Source organism: Dermacentor silvarum, chromosome 1, assembly GCF_013339745.2.
Source record: "Dermacentor silvarum isolate Dsil-2018 chromosome 1, BIME_Dsil_1.4, whole genome shotgun sequence".
Classification (NCBI taxonomy): domain Eukaryota; kingdom Metazoa; phylum Arthropoda; class Arachnida; order Ixodida; family Ixodidae; genus Dermacentor; species Dermacentor silvarum.
Window position 1 is genome coordinate 359542838 of NC_051154.1, and position 21931 is coordinate 359564768.

Sequence of the window (21931 nt, forward strand, 5' to 3'; positions counted from 1 at the left end):
ATAAACATAAAATAACATGTGCCACGGTCGGTACCCTAGCAGCGTAACCTTCTGGATGCTTCAATAAATTTGTGAACAGCAGTGATCATAGAATCCTGACTTGTGCCTAATTGACAGGCCCCAAAAGACAAAATGTTTGGCGTTGTAAGTGCCAAACCCAGATTACTGCTTGGAAATAACAGAAACATTCTACGGAGGGAGGAGAAGCGGTGGCAAGAAAGAAAGAAATGGTCAATAGTCTCGGTTGATTACAAAACGAGCAGAGGTCAGTGATTGATAAACCGGATCTATAAAGATAAAAATTTAGGCGGGGAACTCTGCAGCGGAAAGTTGACAGCGTCGCCTCACATTGGCGTGAAAGGCACTTGCTCATGTTCCATCGAAATTTTAAATGTTCAAAATCGCCTGAAGAAAGTATGGACTAGTCATGGCAACTCAGCAATAAAAGGCGTTTAAATCTAGCTCCTGTTATAAAAGAGAAATCAGGAAGAATATTTATGACCGGACCATTTAGTGATGTCGAAGCGAGCGAGTCAGCTGCTTCATTTAAAAAGATTCCACTATATCCGGGGACCCAGACAAAGCGGACTTCGGATAAATTTTCTGGGGCAAGAGTCGAACATATACTCAGTAGGTGTGACTGATTATTGGAAGTTAAATGTGTACAGACCGAAAGCGCACCTGTAACAACTATTACCTTAGAATTCTGTGGACCCAATTTTCGGATGGCAAGAATAACTGCCAGAAATTCTGCAAGAAATATTGGAGTGTAATCAGCGAGACGGAGAGCAAAAGACCAGTTGAGTTGATTCGAAAAGATGCCAACACCAGCCTTCTCTAAATTTTGTGATGCGTCCGTAGAAATAACCAAATGAGACGGAAATTGACTAAGATGGTCTTGAAGGAGACCTTCAAGTATGCGCGCAGGAAGGAGTTTTGCGTGATTTGGAAAAATATCATCAAAAGTGAGTTTTATTTTGTATGAATTAGATTTTGGAGAAATCAGGCGCGGTAGGCTAACTTGAAGTTTTGATAACAGCGATTGAACAAAAATAACTTGTGGCTGTCGGTAACGTCGCCATCCTGTTCTGAAAAATGATTCTGGTGAATTGATGAAAGCTGGTTGCAAATTGGAAAGGGGTGTATCATAAAGCCTCACGTAAAGTCAGGACAGTAAGTTGCTTAAATCTGGAATCAAGCGGAATAATTCCAGACTCCAGATAAAGAACATTATTAGCCACAAAACTTGGCAGCCCGAGGCAGAGACGCAGCGCTTGCCTTTCCAATAGAATTAAAGGTCTTTGCTTGTATGCTGCACATCCTGAAAAAAGAACACAACCAAATTCTAGAATGGGGCGGACGTAAAGCTTATAAATCATCAGCAACATAGATCTACGCATCCCTGTGTTTTTATTGCTGAACCGGCGCAACAATGCCATTGCACGTTCTCCTTTTATTTGCTTCTATTTGCTGCTGCCAGTTTAGCTTACCATCATAAGTTATCCCTAAGTACATCAAAGTCGGAACTTGCGGAATCGGCTGATTACGATAATGAAGAGAAATAGAGACAGGATTTGACAATGGAAACACCAGTAGAGCGCATTTCTTTACGTTAAGCGAAAAAGACAGACCGTCCTGATGAGAAAAATGCAATGTCATCAGCATAGAGATAGAGTTGTACATCCTGATGGATTGGCACAGAAGATAACAAAATATTGAACAAAAGTGGCGAAAGAACTGATCCCTGTGGTACGCCTCTCGTCTGTTTATACGTATCCGATGTCACCCCATCCTTGAAACAAAAAAATTCTCTATCGAAAAGGAACTCTTGTATCCAGGCTAGTAAATAGTCTGGAACAGAACAGCTAACTAATCGAGAAATTAAAATTTCATGTTCGACACTGTCATATGCTTTTGCAATATCTAAAGTTACCAATGCCGATATATCTCCTGATTGTCCTGCGAGTCGAATGCGGCTTTCTAAATCAACGTGAGCTGACCAAATGGAACAATGAGGCCTAAATCCTATTTGTCTCGAGCACAGAATACGACGAGAGGAAGTAAATTCAAGGAGTCGGACATGAATTACTTTTTCTACAATTTTGACTAGATTCGATGTAAGAGCAATTTGCCGAATGTTGTCCAAGATATATCCAAGGTTTTGTTTTTTAAGCAAAAGCACAATTTTTGCAATTTTCCAAGAGGTCGGAATCCATGTATATTGTAGCGAACAGTTAACTATATTAAAGAGCTCATCTGGGAAAGAGTTAAACAATAATTTAATCATAGTAATGGTGATACGGTCCGGTCCAGGAGCCGATTGATGTGCAGATAAGATGACATCGGATAATTCTGTCATGGTAACTTCTACAAATTCAGATGTCGAAATTTTGAACCTCCTCGGTCTGGGACACAGCGAAGAAAAGCGTGCTTCAAGCCCTTTCGCGGTATTATTTAGTGAATCCGCCGCGTCTTTGGGGGATAGAACAGCAGAAAATGACGATACGGACTGTTGAACATCTTTTTTGTTGCGTAAGAAACGAAAAAGTGCCGATCTTCCTTCTGGTTTTGACAAAGACGTATGTAGTGCATTTTTTTGTTCATCTTTAGCTATCGCCACAGTTCGTTTAAATAGAGCTGCATAGAATTTATAGTCCATCCAATTTTTCGGTGAATGATTATGTTGGAGACTTTTCCACGCTGCTTTCCTTCGCCTATAATCGCGTGTGCAAGCATCGTTCCACCATGATGACTTCGACGGCGAGCTGCAAGACCTAACCGTAAACTCAGCAGGCTGAATAGAAGAGTTTAAAAGCGATACGACAGAGTCAGCCCTCCGTTGTTCATCATAAGCACTCAACGCTGATAAGCCTGCATGTATAGTTCATTTATAAGTTGTATAATTAATGAGTCGTCTTTGTCTTATAATAGGAGCCTGACGTGAAAGCATAATTTCAAAAGTGATGGGTAAGTGATCTCTACTTGTTCCATTGTCAAAGGTGTCCCAAGATGAAATAGACATGTTAGCAGATGAGAAAGTCAGATCTAATGCAGAAGAGAATCGCCCACGTAGAAAGGTAATTTGTCATGAATTGTGACATTGAAAACTGTTGTCATTGAGCCAATTCCACAACCTCTTTCCACAACCATCCGTTTTAATTCCCCAAGAAGTATGATGCGAATTAAAATTTCCTGCCAGGAGCGTTGCATTTGAACAGTTTCGGAACAGCGAGTCCAGGTGATCAGTGTTCTTGACTCCGTTCGGGAAGTACGTATTAACCACTGTAAACACAGAGCAACCTGGCAGCAAAAAATCTAATCCTAAAATTTCGCAGTCTGAACACACATGTTCAAAAGTTACAGTTACCTTATGATACATTTTTGATGAAACTAGTATTAGCAGCCCACCGCCCCTACCTGGACGATCTAAACGAAATGTTCGAAAATTATGAATAGTAAATCTTTGATGAGACGAAAGCCATGATTCTTGAAGTAAAATAACATCTTGTATTATTTTGTGTACTAAATAAAGAAGGTCAACGTAACCTGAGGATATAGAGCGACAATTCCATTGGAGAATTTTTACTGATGCTATGGCGATCCTAGACTCCACGGCAGAACGCAACGCATCCTGCTCGTGGTGATCACTGTTCTTTCCTTTTTTAGGCTTAGATTTAGGAGTATTCGTGGGAGAAAGTGGGGAACCCTTGCGTCTATTGCTGATGGTCCCAAGCGTCATGTGTAGAAATGAGTGGCTAGGTCCCGCAGCTGCTGAGTCCGGAGAACAAACTGAGGTATCGGACTCAACTTCTGCCTGATTGTCAAAGTTCAATTCGTTTGAATTGCGCGCGGGAATATAAGATGAAGTGGGGTCAGCAGCAGCAGAGTGCGATTGGAGGAGGCTAATAAATTTGGCAGTTAGCATCTCAGTTATACCTTCGGCAAAAGTTTTAAACAGTCGCTCCATAACTATTGGCATAGCCTTGTCAATGGCTGCGGCTACAGCGGCCGAAACTATGGCTTCTAGAGATGTTCACTGACGGGAAGCAGCTGCTGCGTAACCAACGTCGCGCTCCTTTATTGCTGATATTGCTTCCGCACGGGAACAATGACGTTTCTCCGCGATCTCAAGCACCTGAATCTCATGGCCTCGCGCAGGGCAGTTACTATCTGTAGCACTATGAGATCCATCGCACAAGCAACACCTAGGTGCAGCTTTGTCGCAGGCTGATGTAGAGCGAGAGCCGCCGCAATTACAGCATCTCACTGAAGATCTACATGCATTAGCACTATGGCAAAATCTCCAGCAGTTTCGGCACTGCAATGGCCTAGGTGACAATGTCTCCACGCGGAACAAATACGGCCAAGCCTTCACTTCAGACGGGCGCGTTAAACCGGCGAACGAGACGATGACGCTCTCAGTTGGGACTCGGTTATCACCCACCGACCTATTGCATCTATAAACAGAAACAGCACCAGCCGGAGAGAGCATCTTCAAAAGGGCCTCAGGAGTAATATCGGTAGGAACCCCGCGAACAATGCCTTTCACGCACGCGAGATGAGGAGGGACGAACGCACGAACCGCGATGCTAGTGAATCTCGTGCAGTTAAGCAAATCATTAAGGCACTGAACATTAGAAGACTTACATAAAATCCCTGTCTTGCCAAAACGCCTCACCTCCGAGATGTCAACGAAGTGCTCGGTAATACCGCGCAGCTCCTCCTGGAACCTTTCTGATTCGGTTAGCCGAATGGACCCACCATCCGTGGGAACGAGCGCACTGGCAAGGTACTGACTCCGTTCCGAAGAAAACACTCCAGGGGCACCGACTCAGTGAAACGGCTAGCCGACCAGGGCGAGCCCTGGCCGGGACCGGAGACCGGCATGCACGGTCCCTGGAAAAGAAAAAAAAACCTATAGAAGAAACAAAGCCCTACGAGCAGTTAAAATGTGGCCAATCCCCTTTCGGATACGAGACAAGAGGTAGAATGGTGGCCGGAACCACAGAATCGCGAGAGCACGTCCGACAGCGACCGACAGCGTCTCTGATCGAAGACCAAGGTGTCGCAAGTGGGTGACACCATGTTTTTGTTGTTGTAGCCTATCACGCCTACCGAGCTCCGAGACACTTCAGCCTCTTGTTCCCCAACCAACGTTATTTTGTCCACAGCGGTACAAACTCGTACGTGACAATACTTTGAAGTAAACCTATCATCGAGCACAAAACGATAGCAAACGAGTGCAGCTGCCTACGAAACATCTAGAAATGCGGATAGTGCGAAAAAGCTCAAATGCTAGGTATAAGCATCGCACCTAGCTCTAGTGATTAGGTGCACCGCCTGCATCCAATACCTTTAACTTAAGTGTGGCGCGTACACCTTTCATTTGGCGTTCGCTAATAAGTTTTGCTGCTCGACATCTGCAGTGCACTACTCCGTCTGGCACAAGAACGATTACAAGCTCAGAAAAAGAGTTGGAAGGTAATGCCGCCATGTGTGTTACCGTTCTTAATTTTTCTTTGTCTTCAACCCGTAAGGTTTTATGTTCTCAATTGCTTGTTGCATGCTTATGCCACGAAGTAGTTAAGCTCTTTTACTGTTACCGCATTCCAACAATTTTGCTGGGCTGGCATGCAAGTATCGAAAATGAGTAGAAATTGAGGGATCATGAGAAATGCGATCTAACCAGCATATCCATGTCCGCTTCTTCTCTTGGTCTGTGCTTAAGGTTCGATGACGCCCCTTTTCGAAAGCATTACAAGAGACGGCTAGAGCCGCGTTCGTACAGCACCTGCTATATAACAGGAGGCTGGCGCGCTCTTTTAATGTGACGTCATGTAGGAACGACAAGGCTCAAATCAGAAAGCGTGTATCAGAGAAAATGTTATTGCTCGGAGCATCGCCTGCGTTCACTATTGAACTGTGTCGTCTGTCGGCCTATCCAAATGACGTCACCACATAGAGTGCGCAAGCCTTCCGTTATCTGGACGGTGTCGCAAGAGAACTCACTATGAAACAAATTGACGCTGGCTTTCGAGATTTTAGGCAGCCTAAAGAGGCAAGCACAAAAACACATGCGCACACATGACAGCTGCGCTGCTAGCAACCACCTTCAACAATCAGCCAGATGTATTGTGCGCTTGTGTCTCTTTTATGGCTGTCTTTTCGCCTAAAGTGTCTGTTACACAGCGTTCATGTGTGCCTTCGAGGTCATCCGCAGGCAGTTACCCGAAGGAGGCCGACCCGCTGCCGAGAAAAAGCGAGAGTGTCTCGAGGAAGTTGGTGCACAGCCTGCACTCGCTCGCATCCACGCCGTTCCTGCACGTCGCGGAGTCACGAGCAGTGCCCGTCTTCATACTCTCGTCGTCCCTGCTCACCGCCGTTGGACTTTGGTTCAGACGTCTCGCTGGCTACGAGGCTGTTGCTCTGGTCACTGCGAGCGCTGTCGGTGACCTGCTCTCACGAGTAGGCACCGGCCTACTCATGGACACCAAAGTAAGCGATGCGCACGAGTATTCCCCGCATTCATTATTATTCATTTCTTGAGGATACTTTGCAACAACATTGAGTTTTAGGAACGTTATGTAAATTTAGGAACATTCTGAAAAGATAAATTTCCGGTTAATTTGATGTAGGCTTTCAGGAAAACGTGACAGCTTAACGCTCAAGAAAGGATAGCGCGTCAGTGGTTTTTCTGTGCAGAGATATGTAGATAGTTCGCGTGAGTTTTCGTTAAACTAAGACTTTAATTTCGGATTCAACGAGTTATGAAAAAATAACGCTGTATCAAGTTAGATACTGGTTATTCTGCAGTTTACTTCAGCTGAACTTTAGAAATTGCTGGATGGTTGTTGCCACACGCACGTGGAGAGTACCGTGCCTTAGAAACGGGCTGCGCGGATCGCTTTTAGTAATGGCATACTGTACAGATTTCATTTCTCTTCGACGTATTATGTAAGGGTATGTCTAAGGCTGTGCGTGTCTGACACGAGTATTTAGAAGACGGCAGAATTTGAGTTTTAGTTAGTGCGTGGAGGAGCTTAAAAATAAGCGCGAATCTGCTTGTAGGCTTGAACGCGTAATTTGCGCGTTTTTTTTTGTTTTTTTTTTTGTGGGTGGCACGCAAGCATTCTCTAGTCGCATGTTCTCTAGCCTAGGTATACAACACCGTCATGCTCTAAATTCACGGCGGGATGACCCTAAATAAATGGTCATTGAACTATCATATGCGGCACAAACGCCATGAACTGTCTGTTCGTTCTCTATTCGTTATTAACGCACATAATAGTGCCACTGAGACCCTCGTGGACTTAACGGAAGTACTATCACACTCGCTCTCACTTTGCGGTCAACTAATTAATCTAATTAATGCTTTGAGTGCGGTGTAAGAGCGTTCACGAATTGCTGATTCTTCAAAGGCGAGTTGGTAAAACGATGACTGGTAAGATAATTCGTCACGCGGCTGAAATACGGCACTGCGTCCATCCTTGATTGCACGCATGTTCTCAACCGGTCGCCTAGCAGCAGCGCATTACTTTGCACCATGGAGGAACGAGAAGCTTTCCTTCTCCATTTACTGCATCCATGTGCTGCGCTCACGACCGGTTGTGGCTGCGCTTCGGCTAGTTTGTACTAGAATACCGTTCAGTGGGACGAGCGGCTGGGGCGGCGCATGCTTTGCAGAGAGGCGCCCGACGTGGAAAAATACGGTGGCGGCGTGGCGATAGAAGTGGTTTGGGCCGCATCAAAGTCGCGCTATGAGAAACTGCTGGCGATACTGTTCGGCAGGGTCATTCGTACTACTTTGCGCGCTGGTATTTGCGTTCAGACCGCTCAACTGGTGTTCATATTTGCATATGACATGTATTTATGCTTTGAGAATGAATTCCTTTCATTCTCTTTTCTATTTTTTTTAATGCCGCTCGGTGGTCTGTTTTGGTCTCAGGCCGGGTTCGGGCCGGTTTCGAGCCGAGACGGGCCGGGCCGGGCTCGGGCCTAAGGTTAAGGGGTGGCGGTCCGGGCCGGGCGGGTAACGTAGATTATTTCCGGGCCCGGGCCGCGCCCGGGTCTCGCCATAAAACTTTTGGTCGAGCTCGGGCGGGCAGCCCAACGTAAAAACGGGCCCGGGTCTGGCTCGGGCTGGAAAAATCGGCCCGTGCAGTGCTTTAACCTAGTCGTGTAATGTTTTGTACGATTTTTTAATGTTTTTAGTAAGCGGATGTTCGTATGTCCGAAGCCTCCACCAGCCCACTACATTTTCAGGTATGGAGTGGCACCTGACACTGGCAAAAAAAATCGCCGAGCGCTAGTGTGGCTATACTAGTCAAGGTGCAACCAAATTAGGAAGGCCCACTAAGCTTCAACAAGGTCACTCCCTCAGCAAAACAGCAATTGGCCTTCCTGGTGCAGTATTCGGCCACTACCTCCTTCATGACTCCTTCAATTTACCCATGGCCCTCAGTCCCTAGCGGCTGCGGAGCACCTGACCAAGGCGGCGGTCAGACTTGCCACGCGGCAGAGGGTGCCAAGAATCTCTGGGTCCGGACAGGCAGCCAATGGAAACTGAACCTGGCAACGTTCAACACGCGCACCCCATCGAGAGAGGCTAGTTTAGCAGGGCTATTTGAAGAATTATCAGGTATTGCCTGGGATATTATTGGCCTTAGTGAGGTTAGGAGAACTGGTGAGGCTTATACAGTGCTGACTAACGGCCACGCCCTCTGCTACAGAGGTCTTCCTGATAGGAGAGAATTCGGAGTAGGATTTCTAGTCCATAAGGACATAGCGGGCAACATTGATGAATTCTACAGCATTAATGAGAGGGTAGCAGTTGACATAATGAAGCTGAATAGGAGGTATAGAATGACGGTTGTACAAGCCTACGCCCCAGCCTCCAGTCACGATGATGAAGAAATAGAACAGTTTATGTAGCATTAGCAATCAGAAAGGTGCAAACTCAGTAGCATATAACATAGGCACCCCTTCCACAACTCCTGCGAGAGTTATAGGGCCCCACCTTTATATCATACCCAATGTACAAATATTCTTGTGATTAATAAACTCAATTCAATTCAATTCAGTATACTGTAGTCATGGGCGACTTCAATGCAAAAGTGGGGGAAAAGCAGGCTGGCGTTCAAGCAATTGGCAACTACGGCATCGATTCTAGGAACACTAAAGGAGAGATGTTGGTTGAATTGGCGGAAAGGAATAGGCTCCGAATAATAAATACCGTTTTCAGGAAGCACAGCAACTGGAAGTGGACCTGGAAAAGCCCTAATGGAAAAACAAGGAATGAAATTGATTTCATACTCTCTGCCGATCCCAGCATAGTGCAGGATGTAAAAGTGTTATGTAGGGTAAAGTGCAGTGACCATAGGTTAGGGAGGTCATGGATTTCTCTCTATTTGAAGAAAGAAAGATTAAATTTAGTCAAGGAGAAACAAGCCAACCTAGACGCAGTAAGGGTAAAAGCAGACCAATTCAGGCTGGTGCTCGCAAACTAATATGCAGCTTTAGAACAGGAACTTAAAGACAACATAGAGGTAATGAATGAAACAATAACTAGGTTGATCTCAGAAGCAGCAATAGAAGTGGGAGGTAAGGCACCGAGACAACTAGTAGGTAAGCTCTCCCAAGGAACAAAGGACCCAAAGTGTCAAACTCGAGAGATCAGATATAATTCGCTGAACTGTCGAAACTGATCAACAAGAAGAAAGTCAGCGATAACCGAAATTATTACGTAGAAAAGATTTAGGAAGCAGTAAAATATGCACGCAGCATGAAATCAGCGAGAAGAAAACTAGGCATAGGACAAGGCAAAATGTATGCACTGAAAGATAAGCAGGGTAATATCATCCGCAATTTCGATGACATTGTAAAAGTAGCGGAAGAATTTCATACTGACCTGTACAGTTTACCAGAGCAGCTAAGCTACTTTCATTCGAAGTAGTAATGAATAGGATACAGAGTCCCCTTCTATAACTAGCGATGAAGTTAGAAGGGCCTTGAAAGACATGACCAGGGAAAAAGCTGCTGGAGAAGATGGAATAACAGTCGATTTATTCAAGGATGGAGGAGATATCATACTTGAAAAGCTTGCGGCCCTTTATACGCAATGCTTTACGACTTCAAGTGTACCAGAAAGCTGGAAGAACGCCAATATTATACTCATCCACAAGAAGGGAAATGAAAAAGAAAGAATTATAGACCCATTAGCTTGCTCTCAGTATTGTATAAAATATTCACCAAGGTAATTTCAAATAGAATCCGGGCAATACTTGACTTCAGCCAACCAAGAGAACAAGCTGGCTTCAGGATGGGATATTCTACTATGGATCATATACATGTCATCAACCAGGTAATAGAGAAATCTGCAGAGTACAATCAACCTCTCTATATGGCTTTCATAGATTATGAAAAAGCATTTGATTCAGTAGAGATGCCGGACGTCATAGAGGCATTATGTAACCAAAGAGTACAGGATGCATACGTGAATATATCGGCAAATATCTACAAGGATTGCAAAGAAACCTTGGTTCTCCACAACAAAAGTAGGAAGTTACCTTTCAAGAAAGGGGTCAGGCAAGGAGGCACAATCTCTCCAATGCTATTCACTGCATGCTTTGAAGAAGTATTCAAGCTCTTAGCATGGTAAGGCTTAGGAGTGAGAATCAACGGTGAATATCTGAGCAACCTTCGGTTTGCAGATGACATTTTCCTATTCAGCAACAATGGGGACGAATTACAGCAAATGATTGAGGACCTTAACCGAGAAAGTGTGAGAGTGTGGTTGAAGATTAATATGCAGAAGACAAAGATAATGTTCAATAGCCTGGCAAGGGAACAAGAATTCAGGATCGCCAGTCAGCCTCTAGAGTCTGTAAAGGAATACGTTTATCTAGGTCAATTACTCACAGGGGACCCTGATCATGAGAAAGAAATTCATAGAAGAATTAAATTGGGCTCGAGTGCATACGGCAGGCATTACGAAACCCTTCTTGGCAGATTACCACTGTCGTTTATACGAAAAGTGTACAATCATTGCATTCTACTGGTGCTAACATATGGGGCAGAAACTTGGAGGTTAACAAAGAAGCTAGAAAACAAGTTAAGGACCGCACAAAGAGCGATGAAACGAAAAATGTTAGGTCTAACGTTAGGAGACAGGAACAGAGCGGTGTGGATCAGAAAACAAACGGGAAAAGCCGATATTATAGTTCACATTAAATGGAAAAAGTGGAGCTGGGCAGGTCATGTAATGCGTAGGATGGATAACCGGTGGACAATTAGAGTTACAGTAATGGATACCAAGAGAATGGAAGCGTAGTCGAGGATGGCAGAAAAGTAGGTGATGAAGTTATGAAATTCGCAGGCACAAGTTGGAATCAGCTAGCGCAAGAAATGGGTAATTGCACATCGCAGGGAGAGGCCTTCGTCCTGCAGTGGACATAAATATAGGCTGATGATGATGACGATGATGATCATATTTTTTCTGTAACGTGTAGAAGTCTGTCTCGAATAGACAACTTGCAGCTAGCTGCTGTCTAGCTAAGTACACATTTGCGTGTGCAATATCAACATGTGCGTGTGCAATATCAACATGTGCCCATTCTTGGCAGTTACCCAGATCGGACTTGCCAAGGTGGTTCATGCGCTATGTACCTTTAAATAAATAAAGCGATATCACTATGGATAGTGGGGTTGGTAAGGAGCTTCAACCGGGGTGCAGTGCTTACAATATGATGCACTTCATCTTGATATCATTAGGCTTTGTAGTTAGCAGTGAGACTGCCGCTGTTGATGTTGTCCAAGGTTTTGTAGTTTACGGATGATAACGGGATATCCTGCAGGTTACACCACAAAGCTATCGCTGGCTTGGACAATCAACTCCGATGGTTGCGGCCACAATTATTTCTCACCGTTCCACGGCTCTCCGCCATGAAGGCAGTCCGTTTTCCAGTCTGAAAGTGCGGATAATTAAACAAATACGATAGGACATGGCCAGACACAGAGCTATATTAGTGCCTGACACTAATTTTGAAACACCGGTGGCTACACCGGCTATGTCGAAGTGTTGTCGAGGAAGATAGGGTAAGTTTGCCAATTCATTACATACGAGTTGCTACCTTTACCTATTTGTCTATCTATCTATCTATCTATCTATCTATCTATCTATCTAGCCGCCTACGTCTTAGTGCTCTCATGTTAGCTTCGTTAACTTCATAGGTACCAAAATTGGCATGGTATGAAAAGAATGTACGACGAACATAAACGATACGTCATGACATGAATGTCATGATATCAGTGTCATATAGGTCATGAAACAGCCGCCAACTTCTTGGTGATGTCATGGTAGTTTCGTCAACTTGGTAGGCTCTACGCTCACACTGCTTCGCATTACGTCGAGCCCACAGAGTGTGGGATCGCCGTTTTTTTTTTCTCTTTTGAAGACTCGTAAAAAGCAATTCAGCCAATAATTAGTGAGGTGTTCGTATTGCACTACCTGGAGGTTTGATGTTGCCCTCTGTAATTCTGACATATTGACATCTTGAGCCACGTTTGATTTTTCAGCCACGCAGAGTGAGCGTAGCCTCATTGTGAGCCTATATGTGAGCTCACAACTGGCCCGTAGCCCAGAATTTGTTTCGCGGGGAGGGGGGGGGGGTGGCTCGTGCTGGAGGCCTTGCCTATTTGAGGAAGAACTTATTATTCAGTAATTATTTTCGGTAAAAATTGCAGTAGTTAAATGATTTGACTTTGTAAATTGTATTTTATTACTATTTTTATATTTTAATTTTTAGATGAATCTTCCTAATAGTACTGTATTTATATGTGGACGATTCGCCTCATTAGATTTCATTATTAAAAAAACAGCGTTACTCAGAGCCAAAATTAAAAAGCCGAAGAGTGGAAATATTTGTTGTATTGAAGAACACTCAAGAAGAGCTTCACCCGGCGTCTGGCGTGGAACGATGGGCAGTGATTTCGTCAGGTCCCAGAAGTCCGCGGCGCGGTGCGTCCCTTTGCTTCAGAGTCCTTCTCCGCACTGGCTCCTTAGGCTCAAAACACTAAAACAGAAATATCCGTGCCTTCTTCGTAAACGTTGCGATTACCTTGCTCCCGTCAACGGACCCTCTGTAGAGCGACATCAGAGCATTCAATCGGTCCTCAACAGAGCTGTTACGATCGTAGGTTTTGAGGCGCTTCAGCGTGAAAAAGTTTCTTAGCACAGCGGGATGATGGCAGCCCTGCTGAGAACCCCCCCCCCCCTCCACAAGAATTTCGAGGGGAGGCGGGCGGGCCCATAGTCACCCCCACCAGCCTGACTACGGGCCTCGCTCACAAAAAGGAGAATTCCACAATATGGCACAATTTCACTGCAGTACACCACCGCTGGCACACTGAAAGATGGTGAGTATATGGAAAATCCGTCAGAAAGAATAGGTGAACGTAGGAGCTCTATGGTAAGTTTCCGCCAGAGTGTATAGGAGAAATACTTGGTTCAAGTGTTCACCACAGAATTTTCTCGCGTCTGCGTAATCAATTATTTTGAACAGTGCATTAAAAAGATTTTCAGTTACCTTTTAACCCATTTCCTCCGCACTCCTATAACATCGAACATCGGAGTGACCTATTCATCGGCCACCTCGGGTAACTTCATTGTCTCAATTGTCTCAAGGACAGCTACTTCTCTTTAGCAGTCTATCTTATATACGATGCTGAACGAAGGCTTCTCCGAGTGATTTCCAATTACCCTGGTTCTGCATTAACCGAACCCACCTTATGTCAGGTAATCTGCTCATCTCTCACCCCTATTAAAATTTTACAATCATTTACTGCATTTTCTTTCACACGAAATGCGTTCTCTCGCTCTGAATAATGGCCCACCGCATATCTGCACATTACGCGGCTTGCCACGTCTTCTTTTTAATCTCTCCAGAGAATGCATCATTCACTGCTGCTTTATTCTCTAATCAATAACTATGTCTTCCTGTCGCTCAAGGTGAAGCCTATCAGTTTTCGTGCCACCACTTCTTGCGGGCTCTTTACCTCCTCCGCAAGATCATTCGTCTGCCTGCAACTCAGGCACCTTCCATGGCTACATACATTACAGCGGTAATTTGCGGATGTACAAAGTTCGGGCCAGGTGTCCTTAACCTCCAGTGGTGCTAACCAAAGCATATATATATATATATATATATATATATATATATATATATATTGTCTGCTCCCGAGATAAAGCACGCCGAAAATCATTACTATATATATATATATATATATATATATATAACTTTGCTTAGCACCACTGGAGGTTAAGGACACCTGGCCCGAAATTTGTACATCCACAAATCACCGCTGTAATGTATGTAGCCATGAAAGGTGCCTGAGTTGCAGGAAGACGAATGATCTTGCGGAGGAGGTAAAGCTCCCGCAAGAAGTGGTGGCACGAAAACTGATAGGCTTCACCTATCAGATAAAGCAAGCCGAAAATCGCTACTATATATATATATATATATATATATATATAGAAACGATTTTCGGAGTGATTTATTTCGGGAAACGACACGTAAATAATTTTTAGGTGGTATTCAAGTGACAAAAGAGACGACTGTTGTACTGTAATTGTTTAGGCTTCAATATAAAATTATTGTTTTGCAACTATAGTAACCTTCACCCAGTTTGTTTTTATCCTTTAATCTTACCTTTAATATCACCAAGGCCCGAATATTGTACCTTACCATTTTATTCTATATACTTATCATTTGTCGCGTAGAGGAGCCGATCCCAGCGAAGATGTTGGTGCGGTATCCTGTGAGCCACGTCAGAACGATTCGCGAATGGCAAGAAGAACAGATAAGGAAGTGCATAGTTTCAGAATATGGCGCCAGGGCACGCGACCCTAGTCAAAGCGACGGACGCCATGCGAGCGTCCGCACGAGAGCTCAGTGGTTGCACGCCCATCAGAAAAGCGAAGCGGGGAAGGAAACTTCGACTAATTCAGCGTTTCTTAAGCTTTTTCCATCACGTGACCCCTTTTATTATTACCGAACGTACCATGACCTCCCACCATTACAAGCCTTCTTAAGATGTACCCTTTTCAATGACCCGGATACATTTACATTAGGATTTATTTAAAAGAATTTAACCCCAGTAGAAAGAACTGCCAGAAATGATGGTCAATGTTTTAAGCGGTATTCATTTAATCAGGTATTACAATAACAAGTATGTAATTTAGCCCTTGAAGCCTGGATCTTAAATGCGATAGCATTTCTTTGGTTGCCTCCCAGGCAAACTTTCGTCGTCTCGCACAGATAAACGAAGGAGTGCGAAGAGGGAAGTGGATAATGTCAAAGGTTTGTTTGAGGCATTGACCTCATTGGTGAAGGAGATTCCTGGACCCGCCACGACCCTGGAGAAAAACCCTCATGATCCATTTAGGAGTTATGCATCGCAGTTCGAGAAAACAGGGCTGATCAATTGTTCCATCACCAGATCGGCGTGGCACGACGCAGTAAACTAGGCGAAGTAGCCGTGACAGTACGAACAGAAAAGTCGGTTCTGGCGAAAGCCGGAGGAGCAACAGCGCCGTATTCAGTTCACGGGTGGTTACAGCCGATCCGGGGAACCCACTGCAGTAGGCCAATGGCTACGGCGTTGCGCACGAATTTGCGGCTTTGATTTAAGCCACGGCGGCAGCATCTAATTAGATGAGTGCAAAATGCACGAACGCTATTGCAATTAGATTTGCGCTGACGTTGAAGAACCACAGGTGGTGAAGTTTGATCCGGAGTGCCCCGCTACGTCGTGCCTCATGATCACATTGTGTTTCCTACCCGTATAACCCCTGAATTTATAAAATTTAGCCGAACTCCGGGCGAATATAGGCAGCGCTGTTATCCGAAAAGGCGCGTTTTTTCAAACCTTTGGTCGCCGCCGTGCTTCTACCATTTGGGACTTGTTTCCGCCACCGTACATAAACGGCGGCGAAGCTCAGAAAGTTAAATCGCGGAGTCATGCAGACAAACGGTGTTCCCTTATAACTCACGATTTACCCCTTTTCGTTCGTTAAAACTCGACCTTTATGTGAGCACCATTCGTAGACAGCTTGGCCAGTCTCGTTTCCCACACAGCCTGCCTTCCGTCGTGTACCACGTTACGTACATAAGCAAAATAAGGATTATTATCGCTAATAATTAATAACAGCGTAAAGAAAAAATGTCGCAGTTTCACCCGAAAGGCGATGCATCAATTGCGATAGCAAATTAGTATAGAGATATACGGAGTAAGGATAATATATAGTTTTATCAGCTGTATCAACTTGGACGTGCCGCAGCACCAGCAACGCGCAGAACTGTTGTCGACGTCATCGGCGTTTTGCCAGCGTTCGCACCGAACGCGCGCGGTGTTGGTGACTGTTGCTGGTGCCTCTGGGGCCAGCTCGGAGGTTTTCGACGAGATCAGAATGGGATACTCGTTGAGCAGCGTCCGAAGTCCTTACCACCTTCGCGCCTCACAACGTTTTTATATCAATACGCATTTGGTAAACGTCGCCTCCCCTCCCTCCCTCCCGTCCCCCGACGGCCTTTTGCGCGACGCAAAAAGTCACGTTTGCTCTATATATATGGCGATTGTAAAGGAGGAAAGAGACGCTTAATTCTGCAGCCCTTCAGGGAGCACGGAGCAGAACGCGCGTTTGCTCTCCTCCGTGCGTTCGCTCCCAGTGAAAGCGGGGAGCATATGGCGCATACGTAATTTTAAACCCGCGCGTTTTCGGTCCCCCCCCCCCCCCAGTGCCTCCTTCATTTTTTCAATGCCAGTGCAATCGCTCGCTCCGCAATGGGAGCCGTTGGTGCGCCTTAGTTCAGTGAGTTGCCGCGATGTGATGCCACCCAGAGGGTGCGACTGCTTGCGTCACGCGTGTGTCAGAGCCACTGAGCGCGCGCCGCTGCCGTTCCGGAGGGGATGCGGTAGACGCTTCACGCGTCTGCCCGGATTACTTCCTCCGACTTCCGTCGTGAGGCGCCATCTAGAGGGTAATCTCCCCCACGACCGTAAAGCATGCGCGAACGCTAGCCGACGGGGGAGAGTAGGAAAGGGCGATCGGAGAAAGTGGTGAACCGTTGGATCGGCTGCATCTGGCTGGCAATGAAAAAATAGAGGGGGCGCTGTTTCGGAGCGCCCGGCTTGACCCCACATCATTTCAATACTTCAGCTCTGTTGGTTAGTACCAGTTACGCAGAATGACGCAGCGTCGCGAGAACGGGTCAACCTCGCGTTTCGTGAAGGAACCCCGAGACAGCGTGCCACGAGCAAGGCGTGCACATGAAATCCTGCAGATGTTCGCTCCGTTCCCGACTCGTTTACAGGGATTTCGCGCAGCACTGCGTCCAAACCTATAGATGCGGTACAGTTACGCGGTGGATGATGCCGATGGACCTGACGTGACGGCGACGATCCCACGAAAGCGCAAGGCCCCTCCTTCACTTTCGGCTTCGTCGCTCGGTCCGCGCTAAACAAAAGCTCATCACACGCGGCGGCGGCTGTGTGTTTCCCTCTTGTTACGTCTCAAAACGGCAAAGAGAATTCCTTAGGTGCTTTCCACGAGGCAGCCCTTTCATCGTCGAGACGGTGACGGGGCCCGACATAAAGTGTGACACGCGTACAAAGGTGCTCACTTCGAGGCGACAACATCCGCCACCCTCCGTGGAAGCGGTAACGACCCCGTAGAGCGGTCTCCTGACCCTGCAAGCTGAAAGCTCGTTAATTTCTGCGCCACGATTGTCTTGGAGGGGGCTACACCATCGCGGATGGAGAGCATTAAAATATCCGCATAACACAAAAGACACACCACACCGAGACACTAAGAACTCAAGTAGTCAGGTATCTGAAGAACGTGTAGGATCGTTGTTGGTTACTGATGCACGAAAAGCACATGAATACAGAAAAACTTCGGCACCAGAAGAAACCACCAACCGAGCACGAAACTTCGCCGTCGTCTGCGAGATCCCACTAAATGATGCAAGAGGCCAATTTCGAGGACTTCTGTGGGAAGTGCGTGTAGCTCAGGTTCCCACATTGCCACATGGTTGCATCGTATACCGGGGCGATCGCGCAACATTGGAGGCGGAATGGTGCCACATCATGGGCGGGATATTGCGAACGGTTCGAAAATTGGGACTGACTGAGACGCAGCCATCCGATTCCCTGGTCTAGTCACCTAGGGAAGACGACTGATTTATAAGCGGAAAGCCTTGGTGCAGTGAGTAGCGTCCTGACGTGTGCTTAGACATGTAGTGACCTCAGACATTTAAAGTGCTCCTACATGGAGTCGGTTTCCATATCTGGAGCCAGTGTGAATAACGTAAAATAAACCCTCTTTGCTTTCACTCCTACTCCCAGACGTACGCATCCCTATGCCTGAAGGGTTCATGGCCCAAACGCTACCCCGAGTCGCAACACTCTGCGTCTGGGCACAAGGTCGCCGATTCCATTCTTGCTCGCTGTAGCCGCAATCAAGTGCATTGTAGCCGACTTACTACTGTTCTACACGCCAAACATAAGGCTACGAAAATCTTGCTCGAGGTTCGAGTTTAATGTAACATTAGCATAAATTGAGAGGCGAATAGCAAAAACAAAAAAAGGACTATTCGGAATACCTGTTCCTTGCACCCACACGAAAGTACTATGTCCAGTCGTTCAGTAACCGTTGTTAGCCATATGTGGATCAATGTGCACATTGTGGAGCTCGGATCGAGCCACTGTCACAACTACAGCCAAATGTGGAGGAACAAAGACGCAACTTACTCGTTTTCGATTTGTTCGAGATCGTCATTTCAGCACATGCATGCCTTTTTTTGAAGTTATGCATAGGCATACTTTTTTCTTTGTTTACACGTGTGTCACTTGTTTCTATGCTTTCTAAAATATCTCCTTAGGGACTACCATATCCACTGGACAGTTGCGAGGTCTTGCCTGTGATGCTTCTTACACGTGCTTGCAGCACGTGCTGTGATAACTACGTGTTAGCGCTGTGTAATTTGAAGAGCAGAGATGTGTTCGAGCACGACAGGTGTTTGTACCCAGGCCGGCAAGATGGCACCATCGCGCAGCCGTCTACAAGAGTACGGCGACTGCCTGGTCGGCAAATATCCCAGCTGCATCCCGTCGTCCAGCCATCTCTTTTCCAACCTTCGCTGCCTGCATAGCATCCTGATCCATCGGCGGGTGGACTAGAGGCCCTGCACTGCCAGCGTGGAGCTGTGATGGAGCTCCTTTGGGACATCATCATCACTCTAAGCTATGTGAGTGCACCACGGCGGGCCTGGCTCACCTCGGTGGACACGTGTTTCCGGTCGCGTTCAACCTGCCACGCGGGCACTTGTTCTTGCTGGCCCAGTCTCCGACTACGGGGGGTCTCCACGGCCCGAGCCTCCGCCGAAGTCTCCCCTCCCCCCCAAGAGTGTCATTGCCAGAGTTGTGTTACTAACATCATTTAAGGTTTCTTTGGAGTTTCCTCTACCTTTTCACTGAACATTTTATTGTGGCTAAAAGCTTATAGCATCATTGTTGGCGCTAACGTGGGCAGCTTTTATTCATACTTTAGCTTTATATCTTAAAATCCTGACAATATAGAAGACAAGCGCATTAGAAGCACCAGCAGGGGCTCCCTGATCCGTATTTTTTGACTTCAACATTTCTTGGTTAATTTCCGCTGTGAACACCATACACAGACACAATACATTTCAATGTATACACCGGACAATTTTATTATATATTTAAAAAGAAGGTTGTAGCCAACCAAAAAATAATTCTAATGGTATAGATAGCCAATGCCTAGAGAATGAATATGTTTCGGTATGTTCAGTTCGCTTCACATTGCTTTGCGTACATTTTAGACACTGAAAAAAACCTGAAGACTTCAGTGACCCCATCGGCAGAGTCTTTTATCAACGACGTGTGAAATGCACGTGAATAAGATGTGTCTCAGTATTGCTTCTCTTTCCCGTAGACAATGCGAACGACTAAAGAAAAAAACACTTTTCTAATAATTTGCAACATTTATTAAGGATGGAAACATCGCCACTTGCCTAGAGAGGTCAGAAATATATATCTAATTCTCACAGTAATAAAAATGAGGTCGAGCCGGACGTAGTTGTTTAGCACACTCCTCACCTGCGGGAGGTTGTGGGTTCGATTCCCACCTCCGCCTGGCACCCACTGGTTCAAGTATGGCACAAGCGCACGCCGGCCTGGCGGTCGGCTTCCTTCAGGGGGGATAGGCTGGGGAAAAGAGCCTGTGATTCCTGTCGAAGCCGACGTGAGCACAAAAAAGGTAGGTTTGGGCTCACGACATTTTCGACGGGAATCGAGGGCGCAGGCTGCTTTCCGAAGCGTATCACCCCTGAACGAAAGCGATTGTGTCCTGCAGGCGAGGCTGGCGCTCAACAACTCGGCCAGGTCGGATTCCCTCGAAACCAGAATCACTCGCAGCCATGCATACCAACGCTTACACTCGAACTCACAATTAAAAATAAAAAAGGTTGCAGTTTCGCCGGGATGGCGAAGCAGTATTAGTGATAGCGAAGCATAAGACAATTACACGATGGAAGATTATTACCGTACAAATGCGTGTGAGGGCCGCACCCCCAGCTTGACAGCCAATTTTTTTTTAAATAAAAAGAATCCAACCAAGAAGTAATCGCGTTCGGTGTGCTGATTCCCATCGTGGCGCTCAACAGAGAATTTACCCGCGCAGCATACTTTCGCGCACCGCGACTAAATGGCTCCAGGAGGCGATGACTGAGGTCTATTTCGTGCTCGTAGTTGGAGAAATTCGATAAAATTGACCTACTAATTCAATTACCAACCTTCGTATATTGTACGGACCATGTAAACCTGCAAATATGTCACTGGATGACCGCGAGCCCTCGCTGTCAAAACGCTGGCAGAACGAAGAACGCCGCAAGAGGGGTCGAACGGTTTGTACAGCCGCGCGATTCAGCGAGACTCCAAAAATGAGATTCATGATCATCTGTCAATTTTTATGTCCGCTACAAGGACGGTTTCTGTTAGCGATCTCTAATTGCACCTGTCTCTTAAATTAGACTACGCGATCTGCCACACTAGGGGCACGGAAGGACAGCTCGGGAAAGAAGAGAGCATGCATGTTAGCAGCCATCCCTGCCCACCCTTTATCATCGCACCCACCAATGATTACTAACAAATTAAATACGGCACGCGGGCGGCGTAAGCGTCAGCCGCGCACAGTCAGTCGCAGGTACGGCAGGGCTAGAGGTGAAGAAGCACGCTCTACTTCCCGAGCGCGCGTACGATTACGTGACCTTCAACTAACCCCAATATTCAGCGCATGCGAAGGTAATGCTCATCAGGCCGCCATCCTTTTTGGGCTCACTGTTAAGTGCTTTTTCTCGCACCTACCGTGTAAGGGTGGCTCATTCACATGGCTTTTGGACTTCATACGGAATATCATGGAGATGACAACCGCAACAATTTGCCTGGGGTGTCGATGTAATGGCTAGCGCATTAAAACCAGAAATACAAAACATGCGTCGAGCTCGCTTCAACGCCGAGGGATGGGGAACAGCAGCAGCCACTGCTCCCTCATCTTTGATGGCTAGAAGTTCGATTACCACGCGGCCACCGGTTCTAGTGACATACCGCGCTGGACCATGAACCACGTCACGTTCAACGTGATGGTGCCTGAATCTTCAGTTATGTCGATGATGGAGCTGCCCTGGGGTCTGCAAACCAACTAGATGCTGGCTGTCGAGCTGGGAACTAGAAGCAGCGGCACTATATATAGCAACAAAATGTATTCGAAATACGTGGCGCAATGCAAAGTAACCTTTTGTCGAGGCGGGTCTTGACAATCACCGTCACTTGCGGGTCTCACTCAGGCCGAACAGCC